This window comes from Eptatretus burgeri, chromosome 3 (assembly GCF_056783735.1).
Source record: "Eptatretus burgeri isolate ZD-2024b chromosome 3, Ebu_testis_v1, whole genome shotgun sequence".
NCBI lineage: Eukaryota > Metazoa > Chordata > Myxini > Myxiniformes > Myxinidae > Eptatretus > Eptatretus burgeri.
In genome coordinates, this window is record NC_140963.1 from 106,303,979 (window position 1) to 106,328,572 (window position 24,594).

The window sequence follows — 24,594 nt, forward strand, 5'->3', positions numbered from 1 at the left end:
ATCTGAGAAAGCCTAAGTTCAAAGATGGTGATATAGTAAGAATATACAGGTGGAAATTTCACTTTGAAAAAGGTTATACTAAGCAATGGACAAATTAACTTTTTTATATTGTTGATGTAATAGATACAGTTCCTTGGACTTACAAATTATATGATTTAAAAGGAGAGAAGATTTTAGGATCATTTTATTCACAGGAATTACAAAAGACAAAGAAATTAAATTTAAAATAAAATATTGTATATTCTTGTATATATTTCCACACCACACAAGCCACACCCATGTAAGCCACACCCACCCTTCCCCACACCCATTCATCCCACCCCCACCCTTCCCTACACCATCGCAAGCCACACCCATTCATCCCACGCCCACCCTTCCCCACCCACACAAGCCACACCCACATCCATCATCCAATGATTAGTTTATTAGTTCCCCACACAACGGGTTTATTTAATTTAAAATATCACTCTGCCACCTTCTTTGCCTCCTCCCACACAAGCCACTCCCACACAAGCCACACCCATGCAAGCCACACCCACCCTTCTCCACAACCATTCATCCCACCCCCACCCTTCCCCACACCCACACAAGCCACACCCATTCATCACACCCCTACATTCCTTCCCCACCCACACAAGCCCCACCCATGCATGACACACCAATGCAAGCCACACCCACACAAGCCACACCCCTTCATCAAACCCCTCCTCTCCCCTTGTGTGCCCCCACCTTTGACCCACCCCCCCTCATCCGACCCCCACCCTTCCCCACACACATACGGGGAGGGGAGGAGGTGGGTTCGGGGTTGGTGGGTCGTTGGAGCGCACCTACCACCCCCTCCCCTCTCGTTTTTTACACCTCCTGTGTCCTTGTTTTGTTCTCAAGAATTAAATAATTATAAGCAAAGCATATATAATTAATACTAAAAACGTACAATATATTACACATTGAAATATCTACAACAGAGTTTATGATATGATGTTTGTTTGAGTGAGAGAGTGAGGGGTCTTGAATAATCTGAGTGTGTGTCTCCTGTTAAAACACACACACAGGTTTTAATATTATACGACACACCTCTGAATCCCTCTGGAGGTGTCGGAGTATGACGTCTTGGTTTAAAAATTAATGTATCCCAACTCTCATATGTTAGATTCAGTCAGAGATATGAATAATTAATTACCTGGAGTAGCCTCTGATTGTTTGGAACAAGAGGAAACATATCTGTGCTTACCTCATGATTGACACTGTAAAAAATAGGAAACACAGGCACTCATTTAACACAATTGTATTTTAACATTTAACATATGTGTACTACCTTTCCAGTAAATCTTCAAAGAACATTGAAATTTAAGATAATTGTATTATATTATGTGTCACACCTTTCAAGAAAATCTTCAAAGGACTTTGAAACATTAGGTAAATTCTGTGATGTCGGAGATATCCATCTCGGAGGCTGGTTATTCATGCATAAAATGAGGTCGTTGTGATATGCGTGATTAACGAACTGGATTTCAGCCAAGATGTCATTCAGAGCTTTCCATTCCTTGTAAAGATCATTAGCATGCCAATTCACCTCGTCTACGAGTGAGTTTGGAATGGTGTAATAAAAAGGGAAATTAATAATTAGTTATGTAATTAATCATATACAATCAAAATGAAGACCAATTACTGTACCATAGTCCCAAGAAGGAAGTCAGCCTTAATTACACACACACAAACACACAAACACACACACACACACACACACACACACACACACACACACACACACACACACACACACACACACACAATATAGGCATACATTAACAGTTTAATAATGAATGAAACTTACCAATGTTGTGATGTCATATTCGTCCTCAGATGAAAGATGGTTCATCTCTGTTGGGTCAAACATTGGGTCATAAAGCAAATTCTCATTCATCACCGTTGAGTCAAGAAGAGAGAAATGAGAAACCGTCAAAAAGAAGAGATTTTCGACAAAGAGAAATGCCTCTTATAAACCATGTTTGAGGAAGTCAGTTGGATATTTGCCCAGACTTTACCCGTTGTTCTCTTTCCTGTTTTCCAGCCGCACCCAGTACAACTGTCAGAATGTGTTCCACTCCCTCCAAATTTAATGTGTTCATGTTTGAGAAAAGGTTTGAGTATGGAAAATATTTTATAACAGATGAGTGCTGCAAAACAATTTTATAAAATAGAACATGAATATTTATTGACTCTATATAAGTTTAATGTACATAAGTGGTTCCAAAATATGCTCAGACAAGAGCATGAAGAGAGGTTTGTCATTTCATCTCTGCTTAACAAAGATACTTATAGGTCTAAAGAAGAGTGTATTAAAAGAGACCATGAACTTTCAACATTACCTTGAATGTATATGAAAGAGAAAGGATGTTTATAGAGACATGAACCTTATTATAAATTATAAACACGAAATGTTCTCAGAGACTGTTAGTAAGAAAGCTATATAATGAGTGATGGAATAAATTAATTACCTTATGGGTTTAAAGTATAAGTATTAATAAAAAAGGGGTTGAGACTTGGGGGTTAACGGGTTACCGCTCCATTATTTTTAATTGATGAATTAATTAAGTTATTTCTGAAAAGAAAACAAATATTTATAGGATATCCATTTGACTACTCAATTTGATTAAGGAAATGATCATGTGAAAGGAAGGCGAAGCCCAGCCCCTGGCAGGGGGAGTCGTGTCAAAAGGGAGGCGTTTGATGCAGTTGTGTCCCAGTTTGAAAAGGAGAAGTATGAGTGAACATAAGCGAGAAAATATTGCGACTTTGAGAAATGGGACACGTTACTGTGTCAAAGCCTCTCTTTTGACACTACTTCCAAGAGTGAAAGTGAAGGCTTGTTCGACAGGGGTACTCATGCCTTTTGGGCCCATCACACAACCGGAGTCGAGGGTTTGCTGGAAACATATCTCCATTTTCAGGTGAGAAAGACAGTGTTCATCCAGAAGCAGTTGGGTTTGAGTGGGTAGGATAGGTACAGGGAGAGAGAGGTTTGGTATGTGATACTTGGAAGCAAACATAATTGAGACATTTGGCCTTCTCATTCTAATTCTCGTTCTTGCTTTTTCTTCTCTTTCATTCATCTAAGAAGTGAGTTCTTGCTGAATTTTTTCTGTAAGGCTCACTTTGCTTTGTCTGGATGGTTTTGAGGCTAGAGGAGTTACAGCTGAAACCGCAATCCTATCCAGGATCCTCCTGATGACTCCATATTTGCTTTTTTACTTCTTCGGGTTCCTTCTGATGACTTCAATGCAATATTTGATCAGGAGCAGAGTTAGCTGTGGTGCCATTTAAAGTGAGGGAAAAGATCCAGGGGTGGAAGGGAAGAAATCCTTCAGTCAGTCAGCAAGCAGGACTCAGACTGCTGACATCAAAGTTCAGAGTCTAACAAGCTGATCCTGAGGTCTACTTTCTTCCTTTTGTTTTTGCAGTGACATATCCTGTTATGGAACGAAAAGTCGTGGTTAAACCAAAATATTCCATCAGAAAAACAATAAAATCAGAATGATATTTGCGCGTGTTGTTGTAATTTACAGTGAAAAAAAACAAAAAAACCAGATGGCTTTGGTGATGCACCGTGCAGTTGTAGAGATGCACTTGAATAAGTGGCTAGTGCTGACAGTGCATAGATCCAATTTTTCCCCATTTTGTGACGGTTCTCAAAAATTAATGATCACTTTCAAAAATGGAAGAGTATTTTTGTTCATTTTCATTGTAGCCTTTTTCAGTGAAAACATTTTGGTGCTAGCATGTCCTGGTTGTTTATATATTGTTACATGGAAGGAGGTAGTGGAAGGGGCAGTCAATAGCTTGAATGTGGTGAGGCTTTAGCTTGGTCCATGTGTTTAAGTCGGTTAGATTTCTCCTGTATTAAGGATCTGTCAGGGGGAAGTCCACCATAATATGAGCACTGATGGGGCAGTGATTGTAAACCAATAGAGCAGAACAGGGTAAGGTTGTATTGTATAAAACATTTGTGGAGGACTTGTGGCACAAGGAACTTAAATGGAAACATCAAGGGCTATTTGGCCAGAGAACTGCAAGGCCACACACAGCATTACAGTGAGCTGTAGATCCCTGGTTGAGGGTCGAACACTTTTACGAGGGCCTGCCCCACAGGATGGGATGGCGTCACCCACTGGCAGCAGGTGGCCAATGGGGGGGACCTGCTGTGCATGAAGGCTGTCTTGGCAGTGGTGGGGCTGTTCCACAGCATGTGCATGCGGGATGCCAGTTGGACCATTGTAAGAAGACATCTTCCCTTTCTCCACTTCCTTGCTCCCAGATTTGGACCTTGAGTGGAGGTGCAAATGCCACCTCCTTCCCTCTTTTCATCCTCATCACCATCCTCTTGTCTTCTGCCTCATGCTACACCTTTGCCCTCTGCCACAACAGCCAGTGCAACCAATGGTCTTGGCACAGCAACAACAGATCATGCCTGTTTCAAACTCCTGTCTGTCCCTTTGTTGACTGTTTGAATCTGGTATTGTTGGTACCATTAGAGGGGTTATTTATTTTCTATACAAGTGTGTGTTTTCTCCCCTGTCATCCTTATCTGTGTCTGTCGACCGCCAGATCTGTTCTGTTTATTTATTTAGCGTCCTGTCTTTCCTTATCTTCATATACATTTCAATTAAGCCTTCATTTCTAAGATATGTTTTCCTGCCTTTTGCCTTCTGACATACGAATAACCACCAGTTTCGGCTTTATTTGAACAATCCTTGGTGAATCATAACTTGATAAACAGTTAATTCTGAACAGAATATATTTAAACATAATTTTGGTCATTCATGGGGGTGTTTAATAGGCCTCCAACACTGAGCGTCCACATTCGCTATGCCTCTGACGCAACAGTAATTTCTTCCATTCGGCTACTACAGAGACGCAGCATCTCGGCAAGTGCATTCTTCAGTCATTCACACTGTTCCAGAAAACAAGAAAATGCTCCGTATGCACTTTCAAATTCCTTGTGTTGAGGAGGATAAAAAATGGGCAGAGGAACTTAAGTGAACTGGTCAAAGAGCAGTGTCTGACATGGGATGGGTATATGTGGAAGATGGGGGAAGATCATATGGCCAGAATGGTGGAGAGATCGATAATGGAAGGAAGGAGACCAAAAGGAATGTTGAAGAGAAGATGGATGGATGGGATTATGGATATGGTTAACCATGGAGGAATTCAACACAGAGATGTTGACTCAAGATCTGAAGCCTTAGAGAGGAAGAATCCTTGGAGTAGGCACAGTGCTGAATTGGTGGGAGAATATTGAATGAATTAATGAAATTTCAAGAGAAATAAAGAGGAACATTGTAAAAGTCTGCCGTGGTTCCCATGGGGGGGAAATGTGAACAATTTTCAGCCAAATGACGATGTTCTTTTGAGTATCCACAACTTTGAATTACATGCTCTGTCAATTGTGGTCTCAATAAGTCAGCCACAAGAAAAACTTCAGATTGGTAAAACATTATCATACAGCAAACCGCATGGCAACTCTCGCCCTCATATTCTTGAAGGCAGAGAATTGTGTGCTGGTCTGGTCGGTGAGTTCCCAAACGAAGGCCATCGACGTTCAGCTTAATGATGCAATGAGAACAGTGTCTGGAAGCTTCATGCCAAGAAAGAGTGAGTGGCTTCCTATCCTCTGCAATTTTGCTCCACCAGTCATCTGTGTGGATGCGCTGTCATCCCGATGCTTCAGTCACATTTTGGCTATCAAAATTTCAGCCCAGCACCTTCTCACTCAACATCCATGTTGTCGCCTCAAGTCCCGAAAACCACCATGGAACCCCACCAAGCTCCTTACCGGAGCCCATCACAGCAAATCTGACATGTGGAGGGCCAGCTCCAAAGCTGCCACAGCTCCTAACTGGAAGGCCACTCAGTAGAGCGCTTACCTTCGCCACATAATGCCTGATCCACGAGAACATATCGGGCCCAATACATTTTTGAAATATCATGCCATACAGTACTATATAATTTTTGAGCCCTATCTCTCAATGGTGAAGAATCACGTAAAAAAAAATCAAATAATTCTCGTATTCAGATCCGCATTTCAGATCTTCACCAAAATCGAATTGATTCGTCCTTGCCACTCACCAAACCTGTCCACCAAGTTTCATCCGAATCCGTCAACAACTTTTTGAGATATTGTGCTATATATATATATATATATATATATATATATATATATATATATATATATATATATATATATATATATATATAGTTTGGGAAATGGCCCTTATTGGACTACTAAATTTAGGATGAGCCCAGATCCCCCATTAAATGCATGTATAGTTATGTTGTTTGGTAAAATGGACGTTATATGTGTGTCGGGAGGTGAAAGAGGCTGTATTATTGTTGTGCCGTGGTGGTGGAACGAGAGCTCCCTCTTCTTCTTCCCCATCCTGGACGAGGCCTCACCCAGTCAGCTGAGAGGGTGTGGCCAAAAAGAGGAAGTGACGTGAAGGGGAGGAGTTTTGTCGGTTTCGCTGAGAGAGGCGTGCTCGCGTTTTGAAGCAAGCGGAAAAAGGAGAAACTGTGAGAGGAAAGGTGTCTGTCGGCAGTCGCTGAGGGAGGCGCGCTCATGGCTTCGAAGCGAGCGAACGAAGGAGGGGCAGTGTTGGATCTGCCGGGAGAGACACTGAACCTGCCTGCATGTCGAGGATTCTGCCGTGAGAGAGACGGCAGTCGGCTTTGAGAGGCTGCTTGCACGTCGAGTCTGCCTTTTTGGGCAGTGGGAGAGGTGGCCTGCACGTTGGGTCGGCGATCGACTCTGATGGGGAGGTGATCGACAGGTTCGGCCTGCGTCTGGCCGTGGAGCCTCCGTCCTTACTCACCTCACGGCTCGACACGCTTGTCGATCCACCTGCGGAGCTCGGCACCTCAATTTGGGCCTTGTCTGGAGAACAGGCCAGACCTGAATTTGTACGCTGGACCTGGAGAGAAATCAGCTGAGGCCCATCGTCGACCTTACACGGGGTCAGAGCGCGCAGAGTCTGTGTGCGGTGCGGAAAGGAAAGAGTGTGGTGCCGCCATCTTGCCACACGGCGTGTTCGAGCTGGGGCTCTAATCCGTGGACATCCGCCTGTTGCAAGCGACATTCATGCTTTTGACACTGTCCTCTCGTCCATGAGACATCACCAAGTACTCTGTCTTGCATGCATGCTGTCTGTCTTTGTCTGCACGTGTTGTATAAGGCATATCTCGGTGGGGACCCCCTCAAAACCTGTCATCCGTGGTTCCCTAGTTAAGAGCGGTTGTTAATAAAACCATTGTTGTGAATGCTTTGCTTGTGCTGTGTTCCCCTGATGTTCCCAAATAAATGTGGTTGGTTCGTATGAAGTTGCCGCTACGAGTTAATTCGTGTCGCGTTGAGGAACGATCCGTTCGATTGGCATATAAAACCAAAATGGTTACAGACTGGTAGAAAACACTCGGCATCTGTCACAACCAGTCTGTAAGCGGGGTTCTATTTCCCCAACTGGTAAGGTACAAGGATTACGTTGGTATCGCGATTGAAGACGCGTGACCCGAGGCCTGTGCCAAGCCGGCCGGCGTTATAAACCCCGGAGACGGTGGTGGTGAGGGTGACGCCAAGGATTGGGTGAGAATCCCGCCACCCCGGATCCGCAACAATTGGTAGTCAGAAGTGGGATATTTGGGCCAGTGCTGTATTTCGCACCCTGGACGTTGGTTACGAAAAAAAACGGTCCAAATTTGATTTGATTTTATGCTTGAGCAGATCGGAGGAAAAACTTGCAAATTATAAAGAAAATGGAGTCGCAAAATGGCGGCGCAGCTCCATCTCAGCGCGACACAAAGCGGGAGTGGGCTTATAATAGCGCAACGAGCCGCATGGCTCCCGCCCACCGGTTCAGGCCACGTGGACACAGTATACGCCGTGGCAGACGAATCAGGATGCCGAAGCATACATTGGCGAGCTTCAGACACGATTGTCGGATGCCTTGGAGCAGTGGAGGTATGGTGATGACTATATAGAGGAATTGCAAATTAAATTGGACAAGGCACAACGGCACGCAGACGAGGTTCATGAGGATCATGTGCACAGGGAGTCACAACAATTGGCCGATGCGCAGGAGTGAGTTCGGGGGCTGGAGGAGGACTTAGCCAACACAGGCGTGGAACTACGTGGAGAATGGATTAAAGTAGAGCAGATTACCCATGATTTGATGGGAAGGTTAAGACAGGTCGAGGAACTACAGGAAGAAATGAGGAAAGTAGAGGGGAATACCCATAAGTTGGAACAAGAGAAGAGCGAACTGAACAAAAGAATAGAGGAGGAGCAAATTATCCAGTAGACTACAACAGAACTTAGAAAGAGAAACAAAATTTACGTGCTCGAGATCCATCAAAAAAGATGCCGATCATATTTCAGTTTACCAGCTTGTTGCAGGAGAAAAAAATGCAAATGGTCACCTGGTTAGCTGTTCAGTGAACAGCAGTCTCTGCATAGACTGTAATCGAAAGGCCACAATCCGACCAAAGATGTTGATAACACATAGGCCACCTTCCTTCCAGGGATAGTACAGTATCTCAAGTTGTAGCCAATTGTATCCACTCCAAAATAAAGTTACCAGCATTCGCTGAATTGCCATAATTAGTTGATTTTATGGCTGCAGAAGTGATTCTGTGCCACAATTTTGTTGCAATCAAATTATTGATGACAGAGACAGAGATGAATGCTGTAAAGCAGAGACATCGTTTGTACTTTGAATTAAAACACAGACATCATCCGCATATGCCGTCTGCCCAAATTTTGCTCCTTCTATACTTCTCATTCCCAAAGGTATTTGCTGTCTAATGGATAGCGGGAGTGGCTCAAGGGCAACTATATATAAAAGAGCAGAAAGAGGGCAACCTTGCCGGATACTCCATTGAAAGGGAAAGGGAGAACATAACCTATTATTAACTTTCAACATACAATGAGTATTCGTATATAGGAGTTTTGCACAAGAGATGAAAGTTTTATAAAAATCCATTCCCTTCAAAACAGAAAAAAAGGTATTTGTGATCAACACGATTAAAGGCTTTAGCTTGATCAAGAAACAGTTATCCAAAACCATCACACAGGTGCTTATTACACGAAATAATATCTCTTAACAAAAATATATTGTCATGGATAGATCTTCGAGGCACACAATAGGTTTTAGCTGGATGTATAACAGAACTGATAACAGTTTTCATGCGATTTGCAAGTACTTTAGAAATAATTTTATAATTAGCACACAGTAAAGATTCCGGTCGCCAGTTGAGGGTTCTCAGATTTTGGCAGTAAACATATGACCGCTCTTTTGTAGGACACTGGAAGTTCTCCATCACGTATGCTTTCATCAAGAACGTCAAGTAAATCAGGTCCCACATTGTTACAAAAAGTCTTATAGAATTCTCCCGGTAAGCCATCCATTCCAGAGGCTTTTCCATCTTTCAGGCTCCTCAACAGCTGCTTCAAGTTCATTTGCCGAAATTGGGGAGTCAAGCACGCGTTGCTCATCCTCCTCGACATTCGGGAGCCCAGCAATTAATTATTTCATCACCTCATTGTCCACGCTCTGAGGAGAATACAAGTTAGAATAGAAATCCCTCAGTGTATGCCTGATCGCTTGCTGAGAGGTTATCAGGGACCCATTGGGAGTGAGAAAACCATGAATTTGTTGTGACCTTTTTAGAACAGTCTCTAACTTGAAGAACTCCTTGTTTGGCATATCCAATGTTAAATAGCTCATTCATATTCTTATCAAGGTACCTATTGCTTGTTGCCATAGCATCTCCTCTTGCAATGCTTTCTTAGACCATATTAATTGGTCACGTGTGTCTTTCCCATCCTCATCATCGTTCTGTTCTCGGAATACTATTTCCCGTTTTTGCTGATCAATTGATATTAACTGTCTTTTGGTACTGTATAAACTGTATTGTTGGCAAAAAGTTTTTATTTGGGTTTTTTTGCGATATCCCACCACAACCGGAGACTATCAAAATCAGATCGAGAAGACCGAATTTTCTCCCACACGACTCGAAAGGCATCATTAAAACCCTTGTCTTGTAAGAGATGAGTATTTCGAGACCAATAAGCACTCCCACAAGATGGAAAGGGTAATTTAAAAAGGCATTGAGATTCGACTGTGATCAGTAAACCCAGTCGGCACAATGAGTCAAACACACAACATTTAACATTGGCTTATTTACATAAAACCTGTCAAGTCTTGCCATTGACATAATACCACCATTACATCTGCAGCATGTGTATCAACACAAGAGTGGGTTTTGCGACCTCCACATATCCTTTAAACAGAAATTTTTGATGGTGTCTTCTCACACTTTCGTGGAGGCAGCATGCGGTTCATGGCCATTCCCATCAATTGAAGGACAAATTGTACAGTTAAAATCTCCCGCAATACAAATAAAAGCAGTTGCATCCAATGTTTTTTTTTACAGAGCCCCATAATGTGGAAAATAAATTTTTTTCTCTCCATGGGGTCACTTGGTACATATACATTTAGGATAACAATCTTTTGAGTGTTTTGTAAATAAATTCTACTGATATCAGATTCCCTTTACGGATTTCTTTGAAGGAAACCTGATGAGCACACAACCTGTGACTTAGGCATATGGCAACACCGGCTCGAGGTGTAGGGAAACCGCTTAACCACCACCACTCCTTGAATAATTTCGCCAAATCAGCGACCTGAGTGTTCATAGTGTGGATTTCTTGTAATAAAATAATGTCAGCTTTTGCTTTCTCTATTGCTTGAAGGGTTTGTACTTTTCGTAAGGTGGAACGACCTCCATTTATATTCAAAGATATAATGCTCAGCTCCATTATTGATTTTTTTTGGAATGAAGTCACTTTCCTCATTTAATTCCTTGTTCGCCTTTGTAACAGCTTTCCAGAAGCACTGAAATTTAGGTTCCTTAAGGTCCGTCCCTTGCAGCAACGGCGTTGCAGCTGAAATGAAGGCCAGAATATTGGGGAAATGATCTTTGATTCGCACGTTGCGTTGTCTAAAGGTTTCTTTCAAGAACCTAACAATGTTTTCTTTAACCACTTCAGAATGCTCCTCTTCCTCTTGAGGTACATTCAAAGCTTCCCGCACAGAGGGAGGAAGGAAATCAGCCACTACAACTGGTTCATCGTGGTCACTTAATTGTGCTTCAGCAGCTAGCTTTGCTTCCATGCTACCTGCTCCATCACCGTCTACCTTAGGCTCCTCATCCTCCTTCTCCTCAAGCGGGAGGGTGGAGACGTCGCTATTAATATAATTATCAATGATTAATTTGCTTTTGCAAGCTTTATCTCTTACAGCAATCTCTTTGTTTTCATCGTGAGCAGGTGGCATGATCTCAGCCCTACTCTCACCAGTTTGCTCACTATCAACATCATTGGGAGTGTTTTCTGCTTGTACCACTAACACCTTGCCTGCCTTATCCTCCTTTTCAGTATTTCAAAGGGACCTTTTCAAAGGCTTCCTTAAACCTATGTCCACAATCATTTCCTCTGCAGGCTATGACTCCTCTTGTGTCGTTTAAACAGCCCCCAGGGACATTGGCTGACTCATCGTTGACACGATGAACCACCAAACTTGATAGCTCATTATTTATACTGTGCCTATGAACTTAATCAGCACCCTTCTTAACTGTAGTCGGGCGATCCGGCACAGACTCCTACTCTACACATGACTCATTTTAAACATTCTCTGTAACATTTACAGGAGGGCCTACTCTGGTTACCTCACATGAGGACAATATTGCCTTGTGTGGCTGTACGCTCTGCACTCATAGCATATATAGCCTCTCTGTTGCCGCAAAAATGCTATGCTCACGTTTTGCTGTTTTAAACACGAGAGAGACATTTAACTGCGTCACACCATCTTTTAAAACAACATAGCAAAACCGTCTAAACGTATCGATGTGTTTAAGCTTTCCATCTGTAGATACAGTTACACAACGTCAATACAATTTAGAACATTTATTGAACAAACAAACAGACAGATTTAATATGTGCATGGGAGGTTCTGGACAAACAAACTCACTCCAGAAATCTCAATACAATTGGAGAATATTAGTCTTTATATAGTTTTCAGTAAGACAGTTTTTATCATTTTCTGGTACTGACGCCAGTTCGCCTGGTCTTGACAATTTCCAGGTGAACCCTATCTTCGGTCTTCTTGGACAGCTCCTGCTTAAATGGTTGGAACACATTCAAATCCAGACATATTAATGGCATAGAATGCTAGAATGATGATAAACGCAAACTCTTTATGACAATTAAAACAAGTTTTCATCCTATGTAGGTTCAAAAGTCAGTCTGCTTCTCCCAAAACTGGGAAGATATATTTTCTTGAAGCTGTTATATACCGTGCTTGTCTGTTAACACCTCGTCGGTGTTGTGAGCGACAGCACCTCGCCGATCTTTCCTAGCCATTTTACTAATAAAGAGAAAAAAAATCAAAGAAAAGTGTAATGGTTATAAGCCCAAGTGAAGAGCAGAAAGAAGAAGAAAAAACCTTAATAATAACTAGGCGGGAAACCCACTGTTCCACTATCACTAATCAGTAACCACCTTAAGTGGTTAACCCCAAAGCACGCCTCTCACGCCTCTCACGCCTCTCTCTCTCTCTCTCTCTCTCTCTCTCTCTCTCTCTCTCTCTCTCTCTCTCTCTCTCTCTCTCTCTCTCTCTCTCTCTCTCTCTCTCTCTCTCTCTCTCTCTCACTCTCAGACAACCCAAGGAGAAAAGGGTAAAGAAAAACGAAAAACAAAACATTAGACGATAAGAAGAGAGAAAGGAGAAGCAATACACCGGCTCCACACGTACCGCCAGAGACTGAGCAACAGCACGCTGTGATTGCACATGCGTGCCAAGTGAGCAACAGCTGTGCAAAGTGGGAGGAGAGAGAGAGAGAAAGAGAGAGAGAACTGCATTTTATTTGAAGGGGGAAGTGAGGAGGGAATGGACAGAGAGAGTGGGAGAGGGGGGGGTGGGGGAGAAAAAAAAAGATATCGGTGAGGGGTAGAGGTGGCATGAGCAAAGAGAGTGATATGTTATGCTTAATGACCGACACAGATAATAAAAATACTCTCATGTCAGAATAGCTGTACACACAACAACACAACAGAGTTTGTAATGTTAACCACAAACACATCTGCAGAAACTTTGATATCCCAGTTCCAGAAAATTTGTGGGAACATTAACCAAATGCATGGGCTGAAAACATGAAAGTACCACTCACGTACGACCTAATGATCCTATCGAGTGTGAACATCGAAAACAAAGCATTGCGAGCAGATATACTTCGGTACAAAAAAGAGAGAAGAAGACATTGCTAAGTGAGGTGTTAATACCAGTGATTTACTGGAGAGATCTCTCCAGAAGATCTCTCCAGAAATAACACTGGAGAGATCAAGAAAATAACTAAATACCAAGACCTCAATAATGAAGTGAATAGATCCTGGAAACTGAAGAATGCCAAAGTTCTACCATTGATAGTTGGAGCTATGGGAATGATGACAACGAACCTCACAGAGATATTAAAAACTATCCCTGGGAATATTATTACAAACAAATTACAGTTGGAAGCGAGCCGGGGCTTAGTGACGATCCCAAAGAGAACCCTCGGCACAAAACTTTGAGAACAGAAAACTTCACAGCTTGGTCCATGAATCATGACTCTTTACTGAAATACAGGTGGATATGTTGAGCCCATCCTGGGAGGACTCCATTCCACATTCTGAAACCCCATATGAATATACCAATCAATGCCACACACACACACACACACACACACACACACACACACACACACACACACACACACACACACACACACACACACACACACACACACACACACACACACACACACACACACACACACACACACACACACACACACCGGTGCCAAATGCCATTGTGTAATACAGTTTATGTACAAACACACGTGTGCAAATGTACACACATGCAAATGTACACATGCATCATTTTTTTTGAAGGACTACCATTTGAAAAATAATCGGTTTGCTGGTTTGTGCTGTGGAGCCTCGCGTTGCAGACACACACACACACACACACACACACACACACACACACACACACACACACACACACACACACACACACACACACACACACACACACGGAAAACCCGATAAATTTCTCTCAATGCTCTTGTTTGACCACACCTCCTGAGCCACACAATATTTTTAATAAGCCACGCCCACTTTCCATAAGCCACGCCCACTTTCCTACACCACTCCCGCTTTCCTACGCCACTCCCGCTTTCCTACGCCACTCCCGCTTTCCATCATCCACGTCCACTTTCCCTAAGCTCCGCCCACTTTCCTGAGCCCCTCATAAAAAATGACGGTAAATAGACACCCGATTTTCGAAGGACTACCATTTGAAAAATAAAACCTCAATCAAAAATCGACTCGAATAAAATTTTCTAAATATCTCGAAGTGTTTAATTCCGAAGTCTCGTTTCTCTACATTCAAAACTGAAGGACAAGTATTGAAAATATTGTACGCGGTTTTTTGGCCGCTGCACAGCAACGGGTGGTTGCTCGGCAACGAAATTCAAACACGCACATTCCCACCCCATATGGCACCTGTTGGCAAAGTTTCATCGAAATCGCTTCGCTGGTTCGTGCTGTGGAGCCTCGCGTTGCAGACACACATACACACACACACACACACACAGACAGACAGACGGAAAACCCGACAATAAGGGATATCTCGCATATATAGCGAATCCAACAGACACACAGACACAATGAAAATAGTGGTCAATGCTGGCACCCGCGAACCAATTACAGAATCACATTACACCAACATGGCATCAACAGATTGCAAGAAAACATTCACAAGTAAAGCACTTAAGCGTTCACATATATAGCATATAGCATCAAAGACTTTCTACCAGCAATATTGGGCACGCTCTTGTAACACTCAGCTACACTCACTCTCAGTTATTCAAAAGCACCCGATAAGGATGTGTACCCTTTCTCATCTGCACCTCTTTTCACCAAACTTAACACATTGACACTTTTTGACATTAATAAATTACATACAGGGATATTTAGGCACAAGTATATTGTTACGGAAATGGCCCTTACGGGAATACTAAATATAGAATTAGCTCAGTTCCCCCATTAAATTCGTGTATAGATAGGTTGTGTGGAATAAGGGACGATATGTGTGTGTCGGGAGGTGTAAGAGGCTGTTTTTGTGTTCGTGCTTTGGTGGTGAAACGAGAGATCGCTATTATTCCTTCCTCATTCCGGAATAGGCCCCTCCCAGTCGGCTGAGAGGAGTGGTCGAGAGGGAGGGGTGTGGCCTATACAGGAAGTGACGTGAGGGGAGGAGCCTTTGGTCAGGGAGTCGTCGAGACAGATTTGTGTCGAAGGAGCTCGCGCGTCGAGGCGAGAGAGAAAAGAAAAAGGCAGTGGTGAATTGACCGGCAGAGAAAGCGGAACCTGCACATCGATTCACCTCACGACTCGAAGGAGAAAAGAAAAGGGGACGAAAGGAGTGCTGTGTGTGAGGAACGGCCGGGTTCACGAGGCGTGCTCGGAGTCGCTTCGAAACGAGCGAACGAATGAGGCACCGTGTAGGGTCTGCCGGGAGAGACGCTGAACCGACCTGCACGTCGGTGATTCGACCGAGAGAGGAACTGAGGGGACGAAGCGGGAGTCGGGCTTCGAGGCGGGAAGGCCGGAGAGGATACGCCGGAGCGTCTGGCGGTCCTTGCTCACCTCACGGCTCGACACGTTTTGATCCGCCTGCGGAACTCGGACCTCGACTGGGACCTTGTATGTTAAACAGGCCAGGCCGGGATTCGTGTGCTGAACCCTGGAGAGAGATCGGCGATCTCGCATCGTCGACGTGGTGCGGAGCCGGAGCGCGCTGAGGAGAACCGCGCACGTGGTGACTTGGGCGGGAACTGGAGTGCTGCGCCGCCATTTCTTGCTGCGCGGCACGTTCGAGCGGGAGTTCGAACCCGTGGAAACCCGCTGGTTTTTACGAGCGACCTTCGTGCTTTTGGGACACGGTCCTCTCGTCCATGAGCCATCACCAAGTACTCCGTCTTGTCCTGCATGCATGTTTGTTTGCACGTGTTGTATAAGGCATATTTCGTAGTCATCCCCTCGAAACCTTTTAGCCATGGTCCCCTAGTTAAGAACGGGTTGATTGTTAATAAAACCACTGTCGTGTTATTGCTTGTGTTGTGATCCCTGATGTCCCCAATAAATCTGGTTAATTCTGATGAAGTTGCCGCTAGGGATTAATGCGTGTCGCGTCGAGGAACGATCCGTTCGATTGGCATGCAAGAACAAAATGGTTACAGACTGGTAGACTCCGCTCGGTCACTGACAAAGCCAGTCTGTAACCGGGGTTCTATCTCCCCAACTGGTAAGGTGCAGGATTACGTTGGTATCGCGATTAAAGACGCGTGACCCGAGGCCTGTGCCGAGCCGGCCGGCGTTATAGACTCCCGGAGACGGTGGTGGAGAGGGTGGCACCAGGGACCGGGTCAGATTCCCGCCACCCCGGATCTGCAACAATATCAACAATCTTCTTCCACAAGTCTTTTCTTCTTACTTTACAGCAATCCATGATATCCACAGTCATTTCATTAGATCACAAGATAACTTATTTCTAAATTTTACTCGCACATCCTATTCTATTAATACACTACTTTATTATGAGCCACGTCTTTGGAATAGTATTGACGAGCAAATACAACCCGTCGCTTCGCTGTTGGGTCAATAAAGTTGGGGGGGTGAGAAAAAAAGAGAGAAAGAGAGAACAGGGTGAGAGGGGGAATGGAAGGCAGAGAGGATGGAGAAAGGGGAGGTGGGAAGAGCCAAACCTCACCAAACGTTGCTATTCACTGAGGGAGTGATGCATGAGAGTGAGACACACACACGCACACACCAAGAGAACAACAGAGGTCTGGGAGGAGAGTGCTGCATTTTATGAGGAGGGGACAGAGTGAGAGAAAAGTGAGGGGGAGAGGAGGAAAAAACATAAAAGACAGGTGAGGACTGGATGTGGGGTTAGCAAAGAGAATGATGAATGATATGTGAGGCTTAATGACCGAACACACAAAAAAACGTGTCAGAACAGCTGTACACACAACGACACAACAGAGATTGTAAAGTCATCTGCTGGTACATCTGCAAAAACTTTGATATTCCAGTTTCAGTAAATTTGAGGATTCCCAGTCGGCGACTGGCTTTGGAGGCAAGGTTTGAAATGTGGCTTTCCCAGGAAATGTCATGGCAGATAGTGAGACCCAGAAGCTTGAAAGAAAGGACTTCTTCCAGGGGATTGTTGAGAAAGTGTATGGGGGGGTTTTCTAAACGGTCCTTTCGGAGAGACATAGTTAGAGTGTGAGATTTGTCCTGATTGAAAGATATGTTCCACGTGTTGGACAAGTTTGTGATTTTATCCAGATCTGCAGTGAGCGAAGAAGCTGCTGCTTGCCAGTCTGAGGGATGACCGATGGTACGGCAGAGGGTGGAGTCATCAGCAAAGAGATAGAGGATTTTCCGGAGAGTCGGAGAGATCACTGATGAAAACCAGAAAAAGGACAGGGCCCAGAATGCAACCTTGAGGAACTCCTGCCTGGACAGGAAGAGGGGATGACAGAACTCCATTTAGGGCCACACGTTGACTTCGACAGGAGAGGAAGTCTGCGAGCCATGAGTGGAGATGGCCTTGGATACCATAGGAAGAGAGTTTGGTGAGCAGGGCAGGGTGCGAGACCAGGTCAAAAGCACGTGATATGTCCAGGGATACGGCTCGGATTTCATGTCTGGCATTGAGGACCTCCATCCATTGGTGGGAGAGCAGAAGCAGCATATCCATGGTCGAGTGACCTGGTCTGAAACCAAATTGATGATCAGAAATCAAGCCATTGGAGAAGAGGAAGGATTTAATGTCTGAAGCAATTTTGGACTAATGATGCAGAAATCAAGAAAATGACCAAATACCAAGGCCTCGAGCATGAAGTGAAAAGATCCTGGAAGCTGAATAATGCCAAAGCTGTACCAGTGATGACGAAGAACCTAACGGGAATGATGACAAAGAACCTCACAGTGATATTGGAAACCATCCCTGGAAATATCACTACAAATGAACAACAGTTGGAAGCCGTCCTGGGCTCAGTAACGATCCTGAAGAGAGCCCACAGGACAAAGCTTTGAGAACAGAAAACTTCACAGCTTGGTCTGTGAATTGTGACCCCTTACCGAAATGAAGGTGGATGTGTTAAGCCAACCATGGATTGGGTTTGCAAGCAGCCCCGGCTGAAACTCTCATCTGCATTTCGTGATGAACCAATGAGCAAGGATATGGTCAATCGTTGACTTCTTCAGTGTAAAGCCTGACTGCCCTGGGAGGACTCCATTCCACATCCTGAAACCCGCAAATGTAGATACCAATCAATGGCACGCGCACGCACACGCGCACGCACGCACACACACGCACACACACACGCACGCACACGCACACACACACCCTTTTATTATTATTATTATAGATAGGGTAAAGGCACAGTCCGTGGGTCGGTTTTAGTCTTCTTATAAACAAAATTTGATCTCATATTATTGAAAGTTTCCTTTCTTACACATTGATTTGTTTTTCATTTTTTAACTCTTTGCCTTATTGTTATTCAATTTTTTTTTTAATGTTTATTCTTGTTATTCACAGTATTCTTGACCATTTTTCCTTAATTATTTGTCATTCATTAGTTTTGGTCTCATTTATCGTTTGTCATTTATATTGTTAGCGCATAAGCATATCAATACAAGCCTCGACTTTTGAATATGCCTCCGTATTTATCTCTGTGTGTGTTATTTTGATTGTATCCTTTTTGAATTCAACAAGTTCCTGAAATATTACTTTCATATATTTTTGTTTTACTGTACTTATATTGGCAACTATGGAAATGAATGTTTTTTGAAATTGAAACAATTAAAAAAAAATAAATAATGAGGGCATATTAAACACAGGAATTGAATACTTGGCTCATTATGCTCACACAAAACCACCCACACTTCCTGACCAAACAAATATACCATAACTGAACAAATACACCCTGACCAAATAAATATACCATGACTCTCTCACCGTTGCCTTCATGCACAGCTTGATGGAATACTGCTTTCCCATCTGGGCTAGCACAACTGCCTTACACCTTGCTCTGCTTGACGTCATGGAAACCAAGACCTTCAACATTATTGGACTCTTCCACAATAAAGCTGAGTCTCAGGGCCTATCACTTTGCCATCACAGACAGGTCAGTGTTCTCTCTGTCTTCGTATGCCTCCTTTCTGGTCTTGCACCCTCTGGCCTCTCCATGCTTACATAGTCCACCAGCAACCCCCTTCTAGTGAAACTAAAAAATCCAGAATTACTGCTCATCTCCACTCATTTGTTCCTCCTTTTCCCCACCTGTGAAACCAACTTCTACATACTCTTCAATCTTATCTTTCCTCCAGGTCTTCAAGACCTCTGTTCACCACCATCTCAGATCATCCCCCATCCGCAACCATGATCTTTTCCTGCCCCTGTTAAACCACCCTCCGACCCCTCAAAATTTCCAAGTTTTTTTTCTTCCTGAGAGTTTACTTCTGTGTCCATCTAACCCACCCCCTGCATTCTCCTCTACCCCTCATCCTTACCCACATCCCTTGTTGTACAGCTCTGTATATTTTGTTCCTTGCTTTTGCCATTGGCATTTCCCCATTCCTTTTCTACTCTTCCTTTTGTTTTGTTGCATTCTGATCCACATGTTCTAGTTCTTCCATGGGCATTGACTGTATACAAGAATAATAAAAATAAGACCACTGCACCTGTAGCTTACCTGGAAGATTTTTGAAGGAATTTACGCGATCTTCCATAAAAATGACAAAGATGGCTATTTTGACACACTTCCGGTCACATAACCTCCACAATTTAATATCCTTACCCTGACCTAATGTTGTAACCCAAATTTGGTTGCATTCTGACTGGTGGGTCTGGAGAAGGAGATTTTGGAAGAAATTTACTAAGTGGCCATTTTAACTTACTTAAAGTCAGGTGACTGGAATAAGCTTTACAATCCCTGCTACAGATCAGGAGTGGAATGTTGTTGCCAAATTTCAGTCGGAACCGCCCAGCAGTTTGGCTGGAGAAGTTGAAATAGACGAACAGACAGACAGACAATGCACGATAATACCTTATCTGGAACTCCAATTCCAGAGAAGCTAATAATAAGTGCAACTGCCGATTATAACTTCAAGTAGTTATGTCAGGTACCGAATGATGCCCATTCGAATGACAATGCCGTCCCACACTGCCTGTTCCAAGAATGATGTCATTCTATATCCTCTGCTGATGCCATCCCAAGATGCTCATTCCAACGACCATGCTGTCCTATTACATCATTTTTAATCAAACTACATTTCTCATGGCTAGTCAATCCCAAGAACTGCCACTTAAAACTGCGAGCAGTGACTTCTACATAGGCGCTTACAAAACTGCGAGCCACAGGGAATAAAGTTGGGTGAAGAGGACATCATAGTTCCCATGCTTTGGCAGCCATATTGAAATTAAGGCACAATATATCTATTTTAATTTCCTTTGAAACCACTTACCTGATAATGCTTTAGTAATCAACCTTTTAATCCCGTGAGTACTCGATGGTATACTTAAAGTTTCACATCGATTGGTTCAGCAGTTTGACAGAAGAACAATTTTTAAAGATTTTCTGGGGGTGCAGCCTTGCTCCTGCTGCAATGCCCCCTGTTACTAATAAGCTGGTACTCATTACCTCAGGAGGATGACAGGTTGAGTCGACCCACCTGGTGTTAAGTTTCAATGGCACAATAGGGGCTTGAACCAAAGACTGTAAGATCTTAAGCCAGTCACTCTGACTGTTAAGCCAATACCAGGCTTGCATACAGTACTGTGAAGAAGATTGTCATCATTCAGAATTGAGAAATTGTTGATGTAAGTATTCTCGACAACAAAGCAAAACCCTTTGCTTTGGTAAACATACATTGAAACGTACACTCGAAGGTTAAGGGGATATTCTCTTCGGTCGGAACCCTGTAGGTTAGAAAAACTGATGTTGGAATTTAGCCAGGGTGCCAGCAATAGCTCATAAAGGCTGGGTCTAACCAAGGGTGAACTCCATTGGTCCAGAGTGCCACAGCAAGCATTTGTACCCACCCTTGTTATAATTAGATCATTAAACTCGGTTCAAAAGTTGATAACATCATCAAGCAACAGTTCGCAGAGGAAGGTAAAATATGTTCTTGCTATTGTGAATGAAAATGTACAGTGACCTTTCAGGTTATATGAACCGCCGACGACTCTCACTATTAATAGTGCTGTGACACTTTGCAACACTCACATGGTCAATCTCTTGCTTGTGTTTTGTATATTTGGTGTTTCCAAACAAAACTCACAATTTTGTAACTTATACTTGCTCATAAAGACTGTGAAAGTTAACCCATCGTTTTTAACTGATGGATGCCGGCAGTATTTCAGATTTTAACTAGAAAAGCAATCTGTGAAGCACATACCTCCGCCAAGTTGAACATTTTATGTTTTGGATCCCACTGATAGGCAGGATCTGGATTCGAACCTGAACCAAAATCCAATCAGCTTGTTCTTGTCACCTAACCACCTCATCCACAACTTTTTGAAATGCCATGCTATATTATATATAGTTTTTTACCCCATCACTCAATGGTGAAGAAGCCAAGCCTGATGTTAGACTAAGGTTAGGGCAATAATTTGGAGTTTGCCCATGGTGCTGGCGATAGCTCACCTACTCTTCGCAAAGGATGCTGTGGGATCTTTAATGTCCACCAACGAATGCTGGCAGACCAGAATCCCATTCAACGTTCATCTGAGGGATAGCACACACATTGATGAATCACCTTGTCTGTGAAACACCAGCATGACCGTTTATAGCTTGGTCAGGTTTCAACCCCAGGTGAGAGAGCTAAGAGGTGAGTGTGCATAACCATAGGCCATCCTATCAGCCCATAAGGGTAGAATGCAAATCCACCAAACTGTGTGCAATTAACTGGGAGAATTGGAATACCGGGAGCTCTCGTGTTATTTCAGTCGGCCTAATGGTGCAGAATCCTGTCTGTTACTCACCAGTGGAGGTAGTCTTGTCTGAAGCGACGGATTCATCACAGTCTCTCACTGTAAAAGTTGAAAGTAGGTCATCGGTAAAGCAGAAACATGATTTTGAAAGTAGATGGGCATTAGGATACAATGTAGCGAGAGACAATCTGGAATCTTTGTCTGTTCAGGATAGATGATTACTTACTTTTACTGGAAGGCTTGATGGGCAGCCGAAATGATTGAGGAACCATCACAGCTGACCAAAGACTACAGTTATTTTGCTGTACATTTCACGATGGGGTCCATGGGAATCTTTCACATCGGCCAATTTTGATCAATCGGGTTGTCGAGATGGTTAAACTGAAATTTTTGAGATGGTCATGACAGAATAAAATTAAAAAAAAAAGGGATTACATTGAGTCGGAGTCTGAGAAATGTATTCTCACCAAAGGGAAACTCGAAGGTCCAACTCCATTAGAACTGGATGGTGATCAGCTCTGCGAGATTCAATCTCGAGTTCGAGAACTACAGGGGAAAGGTAATTTCCATTTCAATTTCAAACTTGTTCTCTAGGTCAGGATGTATGATATGGATTGCCACACCACGTCGTTCACAGTGAGTAGTTCGTGCTTCGTCATTCTGTGGGAGTGGTTTGTGCTCCGTCACATTGAGCGAGTGGTTCGTGCTCCATCATCCTGAGTGAGTGGTTCGTGCTCCGTGCTCCATCATCCTTAGGAAGTTGTTCATGCTCCGTCATCCTGAGTGCATAGTTCTTGCTCCGTCATCCTGAGCGAGTGGTTCGTGCTCCGTGACCCTGAGCGAGTGGTCCGTGTTCTGTCATCCTGAGCGAGCGGATCATGTTCTGTCATCCTGAGAGAGTGGTTCGTGCTGTGTCATCCTGAACGAGTGCTCCTTGCTCTGTCATGCTGAGTAAGTGGTTCATGCTCCGTCATCCTGAGCGAGTGGTTCGTGCTCCGTCATCCTCCGTCATCCTGAGAGAGTGGTTCATGCTCCGTCATCCGGAGCGAGTGGGCTTTGCTCCGTCATCCTGAGGGAGTGGTTCATGCTCCGTCATCCTGAGGGAGTGGTTCATGCTCCATCATCCTGAGCGAGTGGTTCGTGCTCCGTCATCCTGAGCGAGGGGTTCGTGCTCCATCAACCAGAGCGAGGGGTTCGTGCTCCATCAACCAGAGCGAGGGGTTCGTGCTCCATCAACCAGAGCGAGGGGTTCGTGCTCCATCAACCAGAGCGAGTGGTTCGTGCTCCATCAACCAGAGCGAGTGGTTCGTGCTCCATCAACCAGAGCGAGTGGTTCGTGCTCCATCAACCAGAGCGAGTGGTTCGTGCTCCATCAACCAGAGCGAGTGGTTCGTGCTCCATCAACCAGAGCGAGTGGTTCGTGCTCCATCAACCAGAGCGAGTGGTTCGTGCTCCATCAACCAGAGCGAGTGGTTCGTGCTCCATCAACCAGAGCGAGTGGTTCGTGCTCCATCAACCAGAGTGAGTGGTTCGTGCTCCATCAACCAGAGTGAGTGGTTCGTGCTCCATCAACCAGAGTGAGTGGTTCGTGCTCCATCAACCAGAGTGAGTGGTTCGTGCTCCGTCAACCAGAGTGAGTGGTTCGTGCTCCGTCAACCAGAGTGAGTGGTTCGTGCTCCGTCAACCAGAGTGAGTGGTTCGTGCTCCGTCAACCAGAGTGAGTGGTTCGTGCTCCGTCAACCAGAGTGAGTGGTTCGTGCTCCGTCAACCAGAGTGAGTGGTTCGTGCTCCGTCAACCAGAGTGAGTGGTTCGTGCTCCGTCAACCAGAGTGAGTGGTTCGTGCTCCGTCAACCAGAGTGAGTGGTTCGTGCTCCGTCAACCAGAGTGAGTGGTTCGTGCTCCGTCAACCAGAGTGAGTGGTTCGTGCTCCGTCAACCAGAGTGAGTGGTTCGTGCTCCGTCAACCAGAGTGAGTGGTTCGTGCTCCGTCAACCAGAGTGAGTGGTTCGTGCTCCGTCAACCAGAGTGAGTGGTTCGTGCTCCGTCAACCAGAGTGAGTGGTTCGTGCTCCGTCAACCAGAGTGAGTGGTTCGTGCTCCGTCAACCAGAGTGAGTGGTTCGTGCTCCGTCAACCAGAGTGAGTGGTTCGTGCTCCGTCAACCAGAGTGAGTGGTTCGTGCTCCGTCAACCAGAGTGAGTGGTTCGTGCTCCGTCAACCAGAGTGAGTGGTTCGTGCTCCGTCAACCAGAGTGAGTGGTTCGTGCTCCGTCAACCAGAGTGAGTGGTTCGTGCTCCGTCAACCAGAGTGAGTGGTTCGTGCTCCGTCAACCAGAGTGAGTGGTTCGTGCTCCGTCAACCAGAGTGAGTGGTTCGTGCTCCGTCAACCAGAGTGAGTGGTTCGTGCTCCGTCAACCAGAGTGAGTGGTTCGTGCTCCGT

General features: G+C 44.4%; 1 protein-coding gene and 1 long non-coding RNA gene across 4 annotated transcripts in view; one reads left to right on the forward strand and one right to left on the reverse strand.

Annotated features, from left to right (window-relative positions):
* Window positions 1-772: 772 nt before the first annotated feature.
* Window positions 773-2,171, reverse strand: LOC147030601 (uncharacterized). 2 transcript variants are annotated; one of them, XR_015055803.1, is made up of 4 exons: window positions 1,835-2,171; window positions 1,380-1,578; window positions 1,181-1,244; window positions 773-1,032 (listed from the first exon to the last, which is right to left on the reverse strand). It is a non-coding gene; the product is annotated as an uncharacterized LOC147030601 (long non-coding RNA). The 2 variants fall into 2 exon arrangements; XR_015055802.1 differs by having other exon boundaries at window positions 773-1,244; window positions 1,835-2,166.
* A 19,049-nt stretch (window positions 2,172-21,220) lies between these two features.
* HYKK (hydroxylysine kinase) overlaps window positions 21,221-24,594 on the forward strand; it is an 80,179-nt gene continuing 76,805 nt past the window's right edge. Inside the window, exon 1 of one of the 2 annotated variants that reach the window (XM_085874844.1) lies at window positions 21,221-21,339. The gene's annotated coding sequence lies outside the window, so the exon portion shown is untranslated. The remainder of the gene's footprint in view (window positions 21,340-24,594) is intronic. The other variant, XM_085874843.1, reaches the window with a different exon arrangement.